The sequence below is a fragment of the Macaca thibetana genome, chromosome 13, assembly GCF_024542745.1.
Source record: "Macaca thibetana thibetana isolate TM-01 chromosome 13, ASM2454274v1, whole genome shotgun sequence".
In the NCBI taxonomy this organism is placed as follows: Eukaryota; Metazoa; Chordata; class Mammalia; order Primates; family Cercopithecidae; genus Macaca; species Macaca thibetana.
Genome location: NC_065590.1, coordinates 94,863,012 through 94,879,837, shown reverse-complemented (window position 1 = coordinate 94,879,837; position 16,826 = coordinate 94,863,012).

The window sequence follows — 16,826 nt, the reverse complement described above, 5'->3', positions numbered from 1 at the left end:
AAGCACTTATTTGTTTTATTTGTAGTATGTCACTTCTCACATCTGTAAATCTGTTTCTAAATCTGAGGACTGCAGATGATGAAATACATTGTTATTTCTGGAAGATTGATTAAATGAATCTTTTGTGAAAGCAATTTACAAATGCAATACAAATGTATGCCATTTTTCAGAGATTGTTTTCTTATTGTATATCATAAAATAATTCACTATTGTTATTTGTAAGGTGACATTTAAAGACAAGTGCACGTTCATTCCATTTATCACCTTTGCCTTTGGTGCACAAGAGGATACCACTAGTTGAACGACCAGGTTGGGTGATCATAACTTCAGATGTGAGTTATTCAACTCTTAAATGAGTGCCCTGCAGGCCAGCCTGACTCCTCAGTCCTCCCCACATTATGGAAGTTAGTGGCCAAGAAGACTTGGCTGATTCCCCTGTTGCACAAGATGATGATGTAAACTCCTTATTGTTCCTATGAGAGATCCATTGATATCTTGTATATCTTTGGAGATGATGCCTTTGAATACTTGCAGAGCACCCAAGTTTATATTCATTCCGATGCTTGTTAAAATTAGAGGAAAAATTCTATATTCTAAAGAGGAACAAGAATATGTACAAATTTTATGAAAAACTACAAAACATCGAACAACAAAGGGTAGGGAAAATATTTGCAACACAGATGACAGAAAAAAAAAATGTTGTTTTTCTGTTACACAGAGCTCCTGAAGATTGATGAAAAAGAGACAAATAGGAAGATGGGCAAAGTACGTCACAATTTGTAGGAGAGAAAATGCAAATGACCAGTATACATATAACATTTCATTCATTCTCCCTACTAGTCAGATAAATATAAATTAAAGAAAAAATATGCTATTTTTTAACCCTCAGACTGACAAAAATATAAAAAGGATGAATAGGGCTGGGCACTTTTGTACTGGTGAGAATGTAAATTGCTATATCTCCTTTAAAAAAAAACTATGTGCTAAAATTAAAAATACAAAAATACTTTGACACAGAAATCTCCATTTTGGGAGTTTAATAGCAGCTAAAAAGGGGAGTGAGAATGAAAATGAATGGAGAGTTGATTATTATCTTGGTACATTTTTGCATTCTGTTGCTTGATAGAATAAACAAGTAATACTCATGTGATTTAAATCCATATGTGTATATGTGTGTGTGTGTGTGTGTGGAGGACGGCTATGTGTATGTGTGTGTGTGTGTGCGCGCGCGTGTGTTTATGATCAGAATGAGTATGCCACAATGTGTATGTCCTCAAAATTTTAGAGCAAATCTAGGTTGCTTCAATAGGTATTTATTCAATAGAAGTTCAGAATAAGTTATAGTTTTTCCCATTATCTGGTGGACAGATCATATATTGTGTCAGCTCAGTTCTAAATGCTGGAGGATGACATAGATATTCACAAACTAAAGAAATTCCAGAAAGGGGAAAATGAGATGAAGAAGGACTGGCAGTCATATCTCCTATGTGATTGATTACCCAGTGATCTAAATCAAGTTTCCTTTTCTTTACTCCTCACCCCTCTGCAGGGAGGTAGGCATCAGGCCTTGTGATACCACATCTTATTCATCAAATCTATAGGCGATTTTTCTTGTCTGGGTTGTTTATAGCATTTGATAATATTAATAAAGGCTTCCTTCTTTTTTTCATGTATTAACTTTACTTTGTAAATATTAAGTGCTAATGTGCTTATAATGGAAAGCAGTAGTCCCTTTCTTTACTTACCCTAAATTCTACTGTATATTAAAAATATAGAAATAATTTTTAAAAGTGATTTCTGATTTCAGTTTTTCTGATGGTCACCTCAGTATTTCTTATTCTTGAGTTAGCAGCTTTCTGCATACTTCAATGACTTGGTCCTAGGAAAGCTGAAAATATCACTTATACTATGCTATGTTCAGTTTTTTTCCAATTTTTTTTCCAGTGTGTTTTTTTGGTGAAACAAATGCTGCTAATTGTCCCCAAATATCATCACAGCAGAATCTAGATCTTTTTTTTCTTTTTTTTAATTTTAGATTTGGGCTGGGTACAGTGGCTCATGCCTATAATACCAGCACCTTGGGAGGACAAGGAGGGAGCATTGCTTGAGTCCAAGAGCTCAAGACCAGATTGGGAAACATAGGGAGATCTGGTCTTTATATATAATAAAAAACACTTAGCTGGGAACAGTGGCACATGCCTGTAGTACCAGTTACTTGAAAGGTTGAAGCAGGAGTACTGCTTGCGTCTGACAGATCAAGGCTGCAAAGAACCATGATTGCACCACTGCACTCCAGCCTGTGTGACAGAGTGAGACCCTGTCTCAAAAATAAATATAGATATAAATAAATAAATAAAACCCAATTTAGATTTATAGAATAAGTACATTCAACAGCTTTCCTTGTAACTACATGTGGCCATGTGACCAAGATTTGACCAATAACATTAAGAATCAAAGCTGTGTGTCAGCTTCTAGGTACTTAAAAAAAAATCACTTTATGTGGAGTGTGGGTTCTTGTTGTATCCTTTCCTTCTTTCTGCTGGCTGGAATGCAGACATGATTGCTGAAGTTCAAGCAGCTATTTTGGACAATAAAGTAAACTTGTGATGGATGACTCCCACAGCAGGGAAACAAAACGAAATAAATCTAAGTCCCTGAGGACTTTATAAATTACACTTGCCAGGCCTGTTCTGGACTGCTCTCTGCCAGGTTTTTACATGAGAGATAAATAAATTTTTATTTTGCATAAGCCATTGCTATCTGGGGTCTTTGCTACTTGCAGATAAGTTTAATTTTAACTAGTACATTTGGTTGCCTTTATAACTTTAAATCATCCACTTAAATTTCTATTTTATGATCTTGCAGATTTGAGTACCTCTGAAGATAATGCTGTTGAGTTCTTGTGAAAGCACCTAAGTTTTTATTCACTCAAATGCTTGTCAAAGTATATACTTTGATTTAAAAATAAGCAGAAAACTTTATCGATACATTCTACGAGAAAATGTAAAAACCCACAATATAATTGACCAGTATTTACAATACAAAAAGCAAAAAAGAGACAAATATCTCTTGGCTTGCCACTGAATTTCCACAAAAGGCCACAAAAGTGTCTCGGTATCTCCCTCTCTCTCTCCTTATTCTCTTGCACTTCCCAGGCTCTATCAACTTTAGATGACACTTGTATTCTGATTTGTAACAATTAGTCCTCCAGGTTTTGTTCACTTTTTTCTAAAAACTAAAAATGAATAAGCAGTATTCACATCATTATGACTGTGAAATAGGATTCACTGCAAAGCCATGAACTGTGCTGACTTCATTTCTTTTTCTATGGATCTAATGTTAAGATTTGTGTGACTTTAAAGCAGATGTTTCTACCATTCAGGGTAAAGGGATTCTTTTTACTAATAGTTAATAAATGTCTTAAAATCATGCCACATTTTAGTTTGCTTCATATTTGAGTCGTGGCTTTCTGTATTTTTGTTGCTGTTAGTGCTTTGTTTTTCCTAGACTATTTAATTGATTCTCTTTTATTTCTTGACGGGAGAAGAGAGATGTGCTTTCTTCACTGTGCCACTAAATCACTAATCTTATCTAGCTTCTTAGTCATTCTATTTATTCTTTGGATTCTATTTCATCTTCATCTTGAAGACATTCTTCTTGGAGCCCATTCATTTTCTGCTTTAACTTTGGTTGCCTTCCAAGCTTACAGTGCAATTAACTTCCTGGGATTTAGTTTGCTGAACTCCTGAGTTATCTCATCATTTTTTCCATCATATGTTTTCTTTGCTTTATTTTTCACCTTCATTTGGATGGTATATGAACTCAAGTAATTCACTCAGAAAAGGCAACTAAAGAATAAACAGTCTTGATCTAATATGTCTGAAAATAACCTTACTTTGTCATTATAATTTGCTGTTAGTATAGTTGGCTTTAGATTGTGACCATGGAAATGATTGTCTGCTAGAACTTTAAAGGTCATTTCCTCCTTGCAGAAAGAATGGCTGGCAAAATTAGACCTTTATGTTCTTTTTTTAGTGATCCCCAGTCCCTGAGCCACATGGGATAAGTCCTGCCCAATTCAGTTTCTCTGCTCACCACAGGCCCCCAGGTTTTCTACATCCCAAGTTGATCACACCCATTTATTAACAATCTTTCAGATTTCTGTGTACCTTCAAAGACCTATTTGAAACCAAGAAGTCATTTTGGTTTATTTGGATGTACCAGTATATATCTAACATAATCAAATATTCATTGATTTAAGAAGTAAAACTCTTAGTTTATGGGAAACATATCATTTATTGCAACTCCAAGACCTCCAATATATACGTTATAGTGTATTATCTTTAGTCTTAGCTCATAGGCCTTACGTGGACTGTGACCTTATACCATATATGAAACCTTCTTTACAGTCGAAAATTTTAAGTGGTTGAATAACATCCTGGGCCTAGATAACATCTCCATTTTTCTGATTGGCATTCAATTTCTAATAAGCACTTCCATTGGATACTGCACTACTCTTTTATCTTTGCCTAACAATAATAGAATCTAACCTAATATGTATCTATACATTTGAATTGTGTTCAGCTTGAAAACACATATAGCAAGAACTATTGCATTTTGTAAAAACTCATGTGTGTTCTAATACCAAGAAAATTGGCTAAGATAGGGGAAGTCCAATTTTATAAATTTTTACTTTTGTAGAAAAATATCAATGCAGTATAGTGTTACAAATGTGGGTTTTTGGAATAAAACTGTTAAATCGAATGCCAGTTTTATGTCTTACTAAGTTTGTGGTCTAAGGCTACTTCCTCACATCTAACATCTCAGTGGCTCAGTTTTCACATCTTTAAAGAGTGTTTAATAATATACCTGCCATTTAGGACTATTGCAAAGATTATATGAGATAATAGCTACAAAGACCTCAGAATTGTGTCTGGAAGGTAGAGAAGTCTCAATAATTAGTATTATTATTGTTGGTGTTTTGGGAGGGTTCCAATAAAAAGCAGTCTTCTACTCACTAGTTCTAAATTCAATGGCAAATAAGGCAGGGTGTTGTAAGATGGAGACCAAAACGTCATCTCAATGATCACTATAGACTAAGATCGCAAATGTACTTTCTGAAAGTAAATATCAGAATTAGTGAGGCTCATCTATCTTTGCACAAGCCACAGTGGACCAGTGAGTTTGTCAAGGTCTGGATTCCAGTAACAAAGAAATATGTGCCTTTGAGTTTCCTTGTTCCCAAGATAAAGAGGAAAATGGAAAAACATGAATGTCTCCTTTCAGTTTTCAAACACCAATCTGATAGCTCAACCGCCTTTTCCTGGGACAGAGTGGGCAGAAGAATGGAGATGCCAGGAGTGATAAGATGACAAAGACCATCATCTTCTTGACCTCACCTTAAGCTGGCTCCTCTGAGCCTTCCTTGCAGAATCCAGTTTTAGCACGAATACTGCTGTATCTGTTTAGTGAAAATCCTCCACCCTTGTTGTCTAACTACCCTTGATAGCTGATCAGATTTTTTATTTTCCTTTCTGGATATGCTGTCATCCAGGCCTGCCTTCAACCATAATCCCATCAAGCCTGTTTTGACCAAATTCCCCTGACCACTGATGTTTTCTCTTAGATTTCCATTCACGGATGCCCATCCAGCTCCTTGGCTACAAATCTCCATCTGGCCTTTTGGTATTGGGAGTTGAGCCAAGTCTCTCTTCCCCACCACAAGACCCGCTTACGGGGGTTCCTATACCTATCACAATAGTTACCACTTGATTAAAGTCTTCCTTAATGTCTTTACCAACTGTCATTAATACTTCTTTCCTTTGGCAAAGGTAATGAACTTCCTCCACATGGAAGGACACACCTAGAATGGGGAAGAATCATCTCCCCAAACATATAATTAATGCAGTGACTACATTCTCTGGGTCTCAGCTCACACTTGCACTAGATCTATAATGTTCTATATAGGCTTAACAATGTAGATCTACGTTCTGTTCAAAGATAAGAAGAATGATTTTTGAAGGAAATCTGAAAAAAACACTTTGCTCTTCTATGCCACATGCACAAAGATAAACACAAGAAACTTGATTGCAAGGAAGTGATGAAGTGTCTCTCAAAAACATTTTACAATGTCTCCACATGAGTAAACAACTGCTGAACAAAGAAAACATTACAATAAATGCTTTAAATCAATAAAATGTTGACCAAGACAGTTATTTTAAGGTATATTAAAATAAATTGAATGACAGTGGGTCTCATTCAGCATGGCCAAATTGGAAAAACAAATTAATTATTGGTTTAAGGTGCAATAGATAGTAATTATTGTTTTGAATGGATTTTAAAACATTTTCTAATTATTTTAAAAAGTTATAGTGCACACATTTGCATTTGTAAGCCAAAATAATTTCCAAGTCAAATTTTGGAGTGTCTCCATTGTCTTTCTTCATCGATTTCAGGCAATTACAGAAATTAATTCAAAACTCTTCACCTGTAGTTCAAGGTTAGCAACTCAAAAAGTAATATTAATATTGCTTTTATGCTCAGAAACTTGTAAGAAAATAAAATTGCTTCATGTTATGAAATAGATACACATCATTTCATCTTTTAAAATAGGTTCAGATTAGTAATAATTACAAAGTGTTAAAATTAGCATTTTTCTATACATGGATGATTAAAGGGAAAATTTTTAAGGAAGTATATTTAGAAAAGACTGTTTTATCTACTAGAAGAGTGGAGCATAAGTTCAAGACTGGAAAAACTGTCATTCCAAAAAGTGTAGCGATGACAAAGTAAGGAAGGAGTACATGCTGTTGTCAGATACCTCTTACTAGCTTTGGCAATTCAAGCAATACTTCTCTGCTGCATAAATTTCTGTAGTTTATGACCCTTGAATCAAATGAAACCTACCACGTTTTCCTGGTGTTGGTTAACTGGCCTAGACGTCAGTGAAGAGCTACCAGAAAAAGCATGAGGGAAGTCAAAACATCAGAAATGATGTGGCAGTGACCATCCATGTCGGATAGTAGCAACCAAACCCATGTTAATGATAAATCCTGTCTTCTTGGAGGCAAAGATGTTGGGGAAAAAAAGAGAAGGTGGATTTCATGAGTCAGTTTATATTCTGAATACAGAGGAATTACATTTTTCTATGAGGTCTCTGAGTTTGGGACAACCATATGACTGTTGAGGTGACTGCTTCCAATACAGTTTCTCATTTTCCTTTATTCTGGTAATTAAGTCATCATGGAAGGTAACTTAGGGTTCTTGTATCTTCATGTCCTAAAATAGCCTGACATATTCATATTGCTGAGTGCAGTTGCAGTATTTTTCTTACATGATCTTTCAGCAGCATTTGGCAGAGTTGACCATCCCCTTCTTGAGAAACTTCCTTTTCTTGGCAAGCCCCTTTGCAGACTACAGTAATTTTCTCTCTACATGTGCTCTTCTTAAAGAAACTCAGCTACTCCCGTTGCTGAAACAACCATCTTTTTGCAGATGACAACCAAATAAAGATATCCCATTTTTTCTGAACCCTAGACCACAACTCAAATAGCTTATTTGTTCCACAGACTTCACCAGCTTAACATGAACTGGTCTGAACTGATCACCTTTCCCCACAATCTATTTTTTCTCATTTTTACCCCAATTCAAAGATTGATTCTGGAATTCCTTCTCCATGTTCCTTCTCTTTCCTCTGTGTTGTATTACAAATCATGGGCAATATTTTCCCAAGTTTCCTTAGGCCCCAGATACACTAATTATCTGCAATTTTGATTGACTCATTTTAGAAGTAAGGATCTGCATAATTCAACTCTTAAAGTATTCATATTTTTAATAAAAATTGAAATAATTATTTCTATCATGTAAAAATATATAAAGAATATGGCCATGTACCAGCTTAAGAAATAGTTTAATTGAAGTGCCCCATGGTTTCTCTCTTCATCACATTCCCCTCTCTCGAATCCCATACCAAATGTAATCAGTAACCTGGATTAGGTGTTTATTATTCACATGAATTTCCATTAACTTTTATGAATATATGTCTGTATCACTAATAAAATATCTGGTATTATTTTGGACAGTTGATATAAATGGCTGCATTCTAAATGTGTTCTTTTGTAACTTGATTTTTTAATGTTCAGTGTTTCCTTTGTGCAATATATTTGCGTGTGTGTGTATACACATTTCTTTGTGTAAGATGCAGTTAATCCTTGAACAATGTGAGGATTAGGAGTACCAACTCCCCTGGGCAGGTGAAAATTTGCATATAATTTTTAACTCCCCCAAAACTTAATTACTAATTGTGTACTATTGATCAGAAGCCTTATTGATAATATAAGTGTCCAATTAGCACATACTTTGTATATTATATGTATTATATACTGTATTTTTACAATAATGTGAGAGAAAAGAAAATGTTATTAAGAAAAACATAAGGAAAAGAAATTATATTTACTACTTATTAAGTGTAAGTGGATCATCATAAAGGTCATCATTCTCATTGTCTTCATGTTGAATAGGCTGAGGAGGAGGAGGAAGAGGGATTGGTCTTGCTCTCTCAGAGGTGGTAGAGCAGAAGAAAATTTGTGTATAAATGGACCTGGAAGTTTACATCTGAGTTGTTCATGGGTGAATTGTACATGCATATGTAAGTGAGTGTAGATAATATTAGCTAAAGTTGCTTTATTTTCATTACCTGGTAATAGTCCATTAAATGAAAATCATTCTGCTTCTTTGTTCATCTTTGGATGTAAACATATGTAACTTCTGACTTTGGGGTATTAAAATGAATGCTGACCTAAACAATCAGGTACACATCCTTTTGTACATATGTTTACTACTCTTTCTAGGGTATATGTATCTACAAGGAAAGGGCGAGATTTTAGAATAACAGATCTTTGAATGTATTCGTTATTACAGTTTCTCTTCCACTTATACTCTTATCAGTTATTGTCTATTTCTCCCTTCAGTTCTGTCCATTTTGGGTTCTGTTGTTCAGTGTGTATCTAATTATTGAATCTTCCTGATGGATTGATTCTTTTTTATTATAAAATATCCTTCTTTGTCTCTAGTAACAATTTTTGACTTAAAGTCTATTTTTTATGATATAAGTATAGCTACTCCAGTTCTCTTGTAGTTAATGTTTGGATGACATTTTCTAGCCTTTCAATTTCAATTTGTTTTTGTCTTTAAGTTTAAAATATGTCTCTTGTAGATAGCAGACAGCTGAATTTTTTAAAAAGCCATTTTGCAAATCTCAGTCTTTTGATTGGAATTTTTAGTCCATTTAAATTTAATGGAAGTACTGCTAAGGCAGGATTTACATCTATCACTTTATTTGTTTTTGATAAGTCATTTGTCTTTTTTTTAATCTATTTCTCCATCACTGCCTTCTTTTATGTTACATAGATATTGTCTAGCTTACAATTTGATTTTTCTTGTCACTTTTTTTTTGTTTTTATTTTTTAAGTTATTTTCTTTTTGATTGCCCTGGTGAATAAAATTGACATCTTAAAACAATTTAGTCTGGTTAATATCAACCTAAATTCACTAGTATACAAAAACTGCTCCAAACACCTCCATATCTTACCTCTTTCTTTATGCAATCATTGTCATTTAGATTACATCTTTATAAATTGTCTTCCCATCAATTTTATACTCACTGCTTTATACAAGTTTCTCTTAAATAAGATAGGAGAAAAAAAATGAGTTACAAACACAAAGTTACATTTACACTGTTATTTATATTTACCTATATGTTTACTTTTATCAGTGCTCTTTGCTTCATTATGTGGATTTCATACACATCTATTGACTTTTTATTTCATCTTGAAGGGCTCCTTTTACAGTGACAAGTTCTCTGTTTTGTTTATCTGTGATCGTTCTAATTTTTTACTCATTTCTGAAGCATAGTTTTGCTATATATGGAGTTTGTTTGTGGTGAGCAGGTCTGTGCAAACCTACCCCTCAAAGCCGAGGGAGCTGAGAGGCTGAAGGCTGACAAATCCAGTTTCCCAGAAAAAAAGCATTTAATAGGGACTTACAAAGAGAAGCCACATCTTGGGTGGTTGCAAGATGGTGAATTCTGTACCCGCCCTCCAGGAAGGAGTCTTTATAGAGCAAGCTTTGAGGGTAAAGCATGTGCAGATAGTCACATCTTCAGATTTTCCTGCCAAGACTCGTGACCACTGGGGAGGTTAGAGAAGCATCTTTATGGGGGATTATTTATCATACAGTTATTGTTCAAGATCTTACTGCAGAACACGGTGGTATGTGAGGGTCAAACCCTGGTCATCATAGCATCACTCTCGTCATGCAACAAGCTACGTTCCCATAGAATCCTTAGTTGACAGTCTTTTTCTATTAGCATTTTGACTATGTCATCTCACTCTCCCTTCCTTCACTCCATCATCCTCTCCTTCATTTTTAAATTATACGATGACTATCTTGGTTATTCCCTTTCCAGAATGACTACAGGAAAATGACCAGAGAACCAATAGTTTACATACAAAGTTCGCTCTGGAAAGGTGTTAAAGTAAAGACCAGGAAGGGAACACAGCCAGTAACAATTACATTATCAAGTTATTAACACAGAATGGAATCAGAGAGTAATCCTACTCGGGGGAACCATGCGAGGTAGTGCAGAAATGGAATCTCAGATTTATCCACTTGAATGGTGAGGGGGGCAGAGCATTTATATACCAAGTCATATTAGTCATTGTTTGAGGGAGTATTATTTCTATTCTTTCTGGATTGCCATTGGCAAGAGAAAGTGGATTCCATTCCTCCCAAATATTCTTATGCAATTGGGAGTCACAGTGCCTTGCATCACAATGGTTTTGCCTGAGGAGTTATGGACAAGGCTTTGACACTGTCTACCCAAGAGTGACGCCCTCTTGAAGCACAAGCACCATGATGACCAGTGTTTTACCCTCACATACCATTGTCCAAACATCATCAATGAGGAATTTATACTTTTTCTCATTGATTTTCTACACCAATTCTGTCATAGATCAATATCCATTATATAGGTAGGGAATGTTTCTGAGCTTTCTACTCTGCTCTATTGATCTGTTTTCTATCTCAGAACAAGTCCTACACTGTGTCCTTTGTCTCTCAATACTTGTAATGCTTGTCTTCTCTCTACTTTTGTCTAATTTGTTTGGCAAGAATTGCATGAATTTTGTTGGCTGCTTTAAAGAATAAGCTTTAATACATGGTTTTTCTATGTTGATTATTATTTTCAATTTTATTTATTTCTACTGGTGAATTTATTGTTTACATTCTTCTACTTTTTAAAATTTAATTTATTTCCTTTTTTCCTCTCCTTAATTTAAGGTGGACACTTTGTCCATTTATCTGTTACTTCTCTCCCAATATAAGCATCTAACACTGCACATTTCCCTCTAAGCATTACTTTAATTGCATCCTATAATTTTTGATATGTTGTGCTCTTATCATTCAGTTCAAATTATTTTTGAATTCTCCTTGTGATTTCTTCTTTGGCCTGTAGATGATTTTGATTTTTAATTTTCAAATTTTGGAGATTTTCTAGATTCTTCTTCGTTATTGATTTGTAGTTTTAACAATGTGGTTCTAGACCATACTTGGACATTTTCATTCCTGTTTTCTTGTTTTCTTTATTCTTTTTCTAAAATTCTGCTATTTGGACATTGGGCTTTCTAAATTGATCTTCTAATTGTCTGACTTTTTATTTATTTATTTTTTATTTTGCTTTTTATCTCTCTATTCTACTTTCTGAGAGACTTCCTTTACTTCATCTTCTGCATTGTACTAAAATTTTTATTATCATGGTATCCGTTCCTTTTTAATTTTATTTTTAACAATTTGATTTTGTGTCTTATAAGTGAAAATTCAGTTAATATTTATCTTGTGTTACTTATATAATTAAATTTCTATCTCCCACGCTGTATTTTATTTTCTATACATTCTGCTTTTTTGGTCATCCTTCCTGATTTTTTTTCTTAATTGATGGAAGGTTTTTAAAAATTGTATTTCTCCACTAGTTTTGAAGTTATAACCTCTATGCCTATTCCGCTAGTGGTTACTATTGAAATGGTAATATGCATACCTATCTTACAAAATATATAGTTAATAAATCTCTCTGTCAATCGCCAAAATTACAAAGACTTCAGCAGACTATTTTATCTTTGGTCGTTATCTCTCCTCTATACATCATGATACTTTTTATGCTTATGAGTTCTTAGAAGAGACTTTTTCTTCTTTTAAGACATAAGTCAAAAATTGGAAAGTTCCTTAGTTGTTGGTCGTTCCTGTCGGGTAGATATTGTTTAGTTCCTCATTTCTGTTAGGTTTTAGCCATTCAGAGTACTGATTTGTGATAGGAGATCTCAGCTCCAGCTCCCCACATTTTACTAACCCAATAAAATTTCTCATTTTCCCCTTGAGTAATCCAATAAATTTTCTTATTTTCCCTTTGGGATTGTTGCATCTCCTGGATCTAGTTTAATCAGGTCAGCCGATGCTACTTCAGTAGCATGAGTTCAGCAGAATAAAACTTAGCAATCTGATTTCTACCTTTTAAAAAGATTTTTGGTATTTTGGAATTTTTCTTATGTTTTTTTTTTCTACAAACTCATCTATATATTAAAAAGATGCTTCTAAACTTTTATCTTTCATTCTTAGTGAAAGAATTGACAGGGTGTTTTTGGTAAGTCTTTTTTTCTATGTTGCCAGAAGCAAAGTCTTGAATTAGCATTTTATTATTTTAATTTCTTTTATCTTTCTTCATTATTTCATTCTAATATATTAAATGTAGTTTTCTGATGCTGTCTGCCTTGGTGGTAGATCCTCTAATGGTTATGCAAAATTAATGGTGAGCAGCAGAAATAATGCATAAACTGCTTTACAAGTGCTGAGATACTATATAAAACTTTTATCACATTTACCAAGAGTTTCCTATGTGGCAGATATTTTGCTAGGTTCTTTGCATGCATTAACTTTACACTTCATACAACATTCATTCATCCCCAAGTGCTGCAAGAGAGTAAGATAGAGGTTAATTTTCCCAACATCACTTAGCCATGTAGGGGATTCAGCTAGGATTTGACTTCAAATTCACCTAACTCCAAAATATGTCCTTTTCCCACTGTACCTCAGAATCTCCAAAAAAGATCTGCAGAGTGCTTTGCAACATTTGAAGAGAATATTCAATGAATGCAGAAACAGTTTCCTAATGCTGAGGCCACTGAAGAGCACTGCTGTCTGAGTGCTGAGAAAAAAAATTAATCAAAGGGGACACAGTTTTCTAGACGGTAACAATTAGATAATAATTCCCTAAATTTGCCCAGAATTAGTTCATTTAACACACCTATTTAACTACCTGCTCATAATATGTAGAAAGCATTTTAGATATTTCAGTCGTGTGTTTTAATTTATATAGTAGATATCCAGCCCGCACTTGAGTAAATCATTGGAGAAAGGAGACAAAGTTTAAAATATAGGTGCCAGAAATTACCAGTGGTAAATTTTCCATGGAGAAATGGATTCTTCTGGTCATGCATCAGGAAGTCTGAGGTGATTCTTAGACTGTTTCTAAAGTAAATCATTCTCTATTTGTCAAAAATATCTGAATGAATAAATTCTGAAGATCTATTATACAGCATGGTGACTATAGTTAATAATTATGTAAAATTATTAAGAGAGTAGATCTTAAATGTTCTCACCACACACATACACATAAAGATAACTGTGTGAATAAATTGATATGTCAATTAGCTTGATTATGGCAATCATTTCACAATGTATACATGTATGAAAACATCACATTGTACCATAAATATGTAAAATTTTCCTTTTTCTATTATACCTCAATAAAGTTGAATATATATACATATCTAAAAAATGTTTTTAAATAATGATTAAGAACACCAGGTTCAGTAAACACTTGATTGAAATCATCTGACTAAATTGACAAAATTAATTCAAACCTCACTGCAACAGCTTTTCTAGGAATAGACTGCTTTCAAAGGAAGAATGGAGCTTCCTCTTTTGTTCAAGATTAACATTTAGGATACAAAATATATGTTTTGTCATGAAGAGTTCACTGTTCCACAGTAAAAGATAATTCTGGCATGTTTTTTGGTCCTTTCCATACTCCCATCTCTAATATCCCCTTAACATATGCCTTCTCTCTTGTGTTTGTATGGTTGCTGTAATAAAAGGATAAATCGTGGATTTTCCAAGTATTGAAAAACATACTGAGTAAATTATTAGAGAACTTTAGAGCTTAATGAAATACATTTCTTTAAATACTGAGAATCATTGCTTAATTAGCTCTAATGGAAAGATGAAGGCCTGTTTTATGCTACTGTCAAAGATTGCATCTGCCAGGGATTTGACACTATATTACTTGCCATTCTTACTTGCGTTTATTTAAAAACAATAACAAAAAGCCAAAACAGATTGCTCACCAACCATCTTTAGCTTACAGATGAGTATCACATTCAAATAACTGTGACGTGGAAGATCAGGAGGAGGAAGCGCTGGGCTTGGTCTTCTCCCAGAGTTTGCTGCACATTCGCCATGGATACAAATGTGCCGATGGTGGGAAGACCCATCATCTTTCTAATCTAATGGCCTTGATCACAAACTACATAATGTCCAGCTGTTACTTTTGTTTATATTTGTCTTGAGTTAGAGAAATATGGAAACAACAGGCAGGGGGGAAAACAGTCTTTTGGTTATCTTAATGGAGAGAAGGGTAGATTAGGACTCAAGAAACCTCAGTTTAAGGCCTTATAAGAGCTGATAAGAAATGTGTCCTTGGAACATAGATGAACCTCATTGATCTGATCTATGTAGCATGTGGCAAATAGTACCTATCAGATTTCTTTGAGTATTATATAATATGCCCAGGGGTTGGAAAAAAATGTATAAAATATACCCAGGGGTTGGACCAGAAATGGCAAGTGCCATGGGTTGAATGTTTGTATCCCTACAAAATTCATGTTAAAACTTAATCCCCAATCAGGCGCAGTGGCTCATGCCTGTAATCACAGCACTTTGGGAGGCTGAGGAGGGTGGATCACCTGAGGTTGGGAGTTCGAGGCCAGCCTGATCAACATGGAGAAACCCTATCCCTATTAAAAACACAAAATTAGCTGGACGTGGTGGCACATGCTTGTAATCCCAGATACTCGGGAGGCTGAAGCAGGAGAATCTCTTGAACCTGGGAGGCGGAGGTTATGGTGAGCTGGGATCACGCCACTGCACTCCAGCCTGGGCAACAAGAGTGAAACTCCGTCTTAAAACAAAAACAAAAACAAAAACAAAAACTTAATCCCCAATGCAATAGTATTACGAGGTGGGGTCTTTTGGAGGCAGTTAGGTCATGAAGGCTCTTCCTTCGTGAATGGAATTAGCGCCCTTAAAAAGGGCTAGAGGGAGTAGAGCCATTTTGTCTTTCACCAAGTGAGGATGCACTAGCAAGGCACCATCTCTGCAGCAGAGAGTGAACCCTCACCAGACATCAAATCTGCCAGCTCCTTGATCTTGGGCTTCCCACCTTTCAGAATGGTGAGCAATTAATTTTTATTGATTATAAATTACCTAGTCTGTGATATTTTGTTATAGCAGCCTGCACAGACTAAGACAATAAGAGATAATTTAGGGAACAGCTGTAAGAGAAAAGATTTAGTGAGTCTATTCAGTTATTTTGTAATAAAATTTATATTTTAGAGAATGTAAACATTTAATTTCCATTCTAAATAATACAAACGGCTTATTTTTAATGTTAGTGTATCTTAGAATAGTTATCTACTTGTACTTTACCACTGCCACCCTCCATACCCATAGCAATTGTTTCAGAATATCATTTTACATAGAAGGTCATTATGCACAAACATTTCTTAGAAACAAAACACACATCATAGGAATGCTCAGCCAGGTCCTTAGAGAGGACTCACCTGCACTTTCAATAACAAGGAGCTCAGTTGAACACCGGCTCTAATTCACTGGCAAATCCTTCTCGGATTGGGCCAAAGATAGCATTCTTGTAATTTTCAAGCATTATCTTTCCCTGAGTATGACATGGAGTATATTTAAACGTGCTTTGCACATCCATGTCTGTGTCCTCTTTTTACCTACTATTTGTAATTATTTATTTATTTATTTATTTATTTATTTATTTATTTATTTTGAGACGGAGTTTTGCTCTTATTGTCCAGGCTGGAGTGCAATGGCATGGTCTTGACTCACTGCAACCTCTGCCTCCTCCCAAGTAGCTGGGATTACAGGCATGCACTACCACCATCCAGCTAATTTTGTATTTTTAGGAAAGACAGGGTTTCACTATTTTGGCCAGGCTGGTCTCAAACTGCTGACCTCAGGTGATCTGCCCACCTCGGCCTCCCAAAGTGCTGGGATTACAGAGATTACAGGTGTGAGCCACAGCACCTGGCCTATTTTTTTTTGTTTTGTTTTTTGTTTTGTTTTTTGTTTTTTAAGACGGAGTTTAGCTCTGTTGCCAGGCTGGAGTGCAGTGGTATGATCTCAGCTCACTGCAACCTTTGACTCCCTCATTCAAGAGATTCTCCTGCCTCAGCCTCCCAAGTAACTAGGATTACAGGCACACACCATCAGGCCCAGCTAATTTTTGTATTTTTTTTTTTAGTAGAGATGGGGTTTCACCATGTTGGCCAGGTTGGTCTCGATCTCTTGATCTTGTGATACATCCACCTTGGCCTCCCAAAATGCTGGGATTACAGGCGGGAGCCACTGCACCCGGCCCCCTGTAATTCTTAAAACATTCTTTTTATGCAGACTTTCAAGGTAATATATTGCGT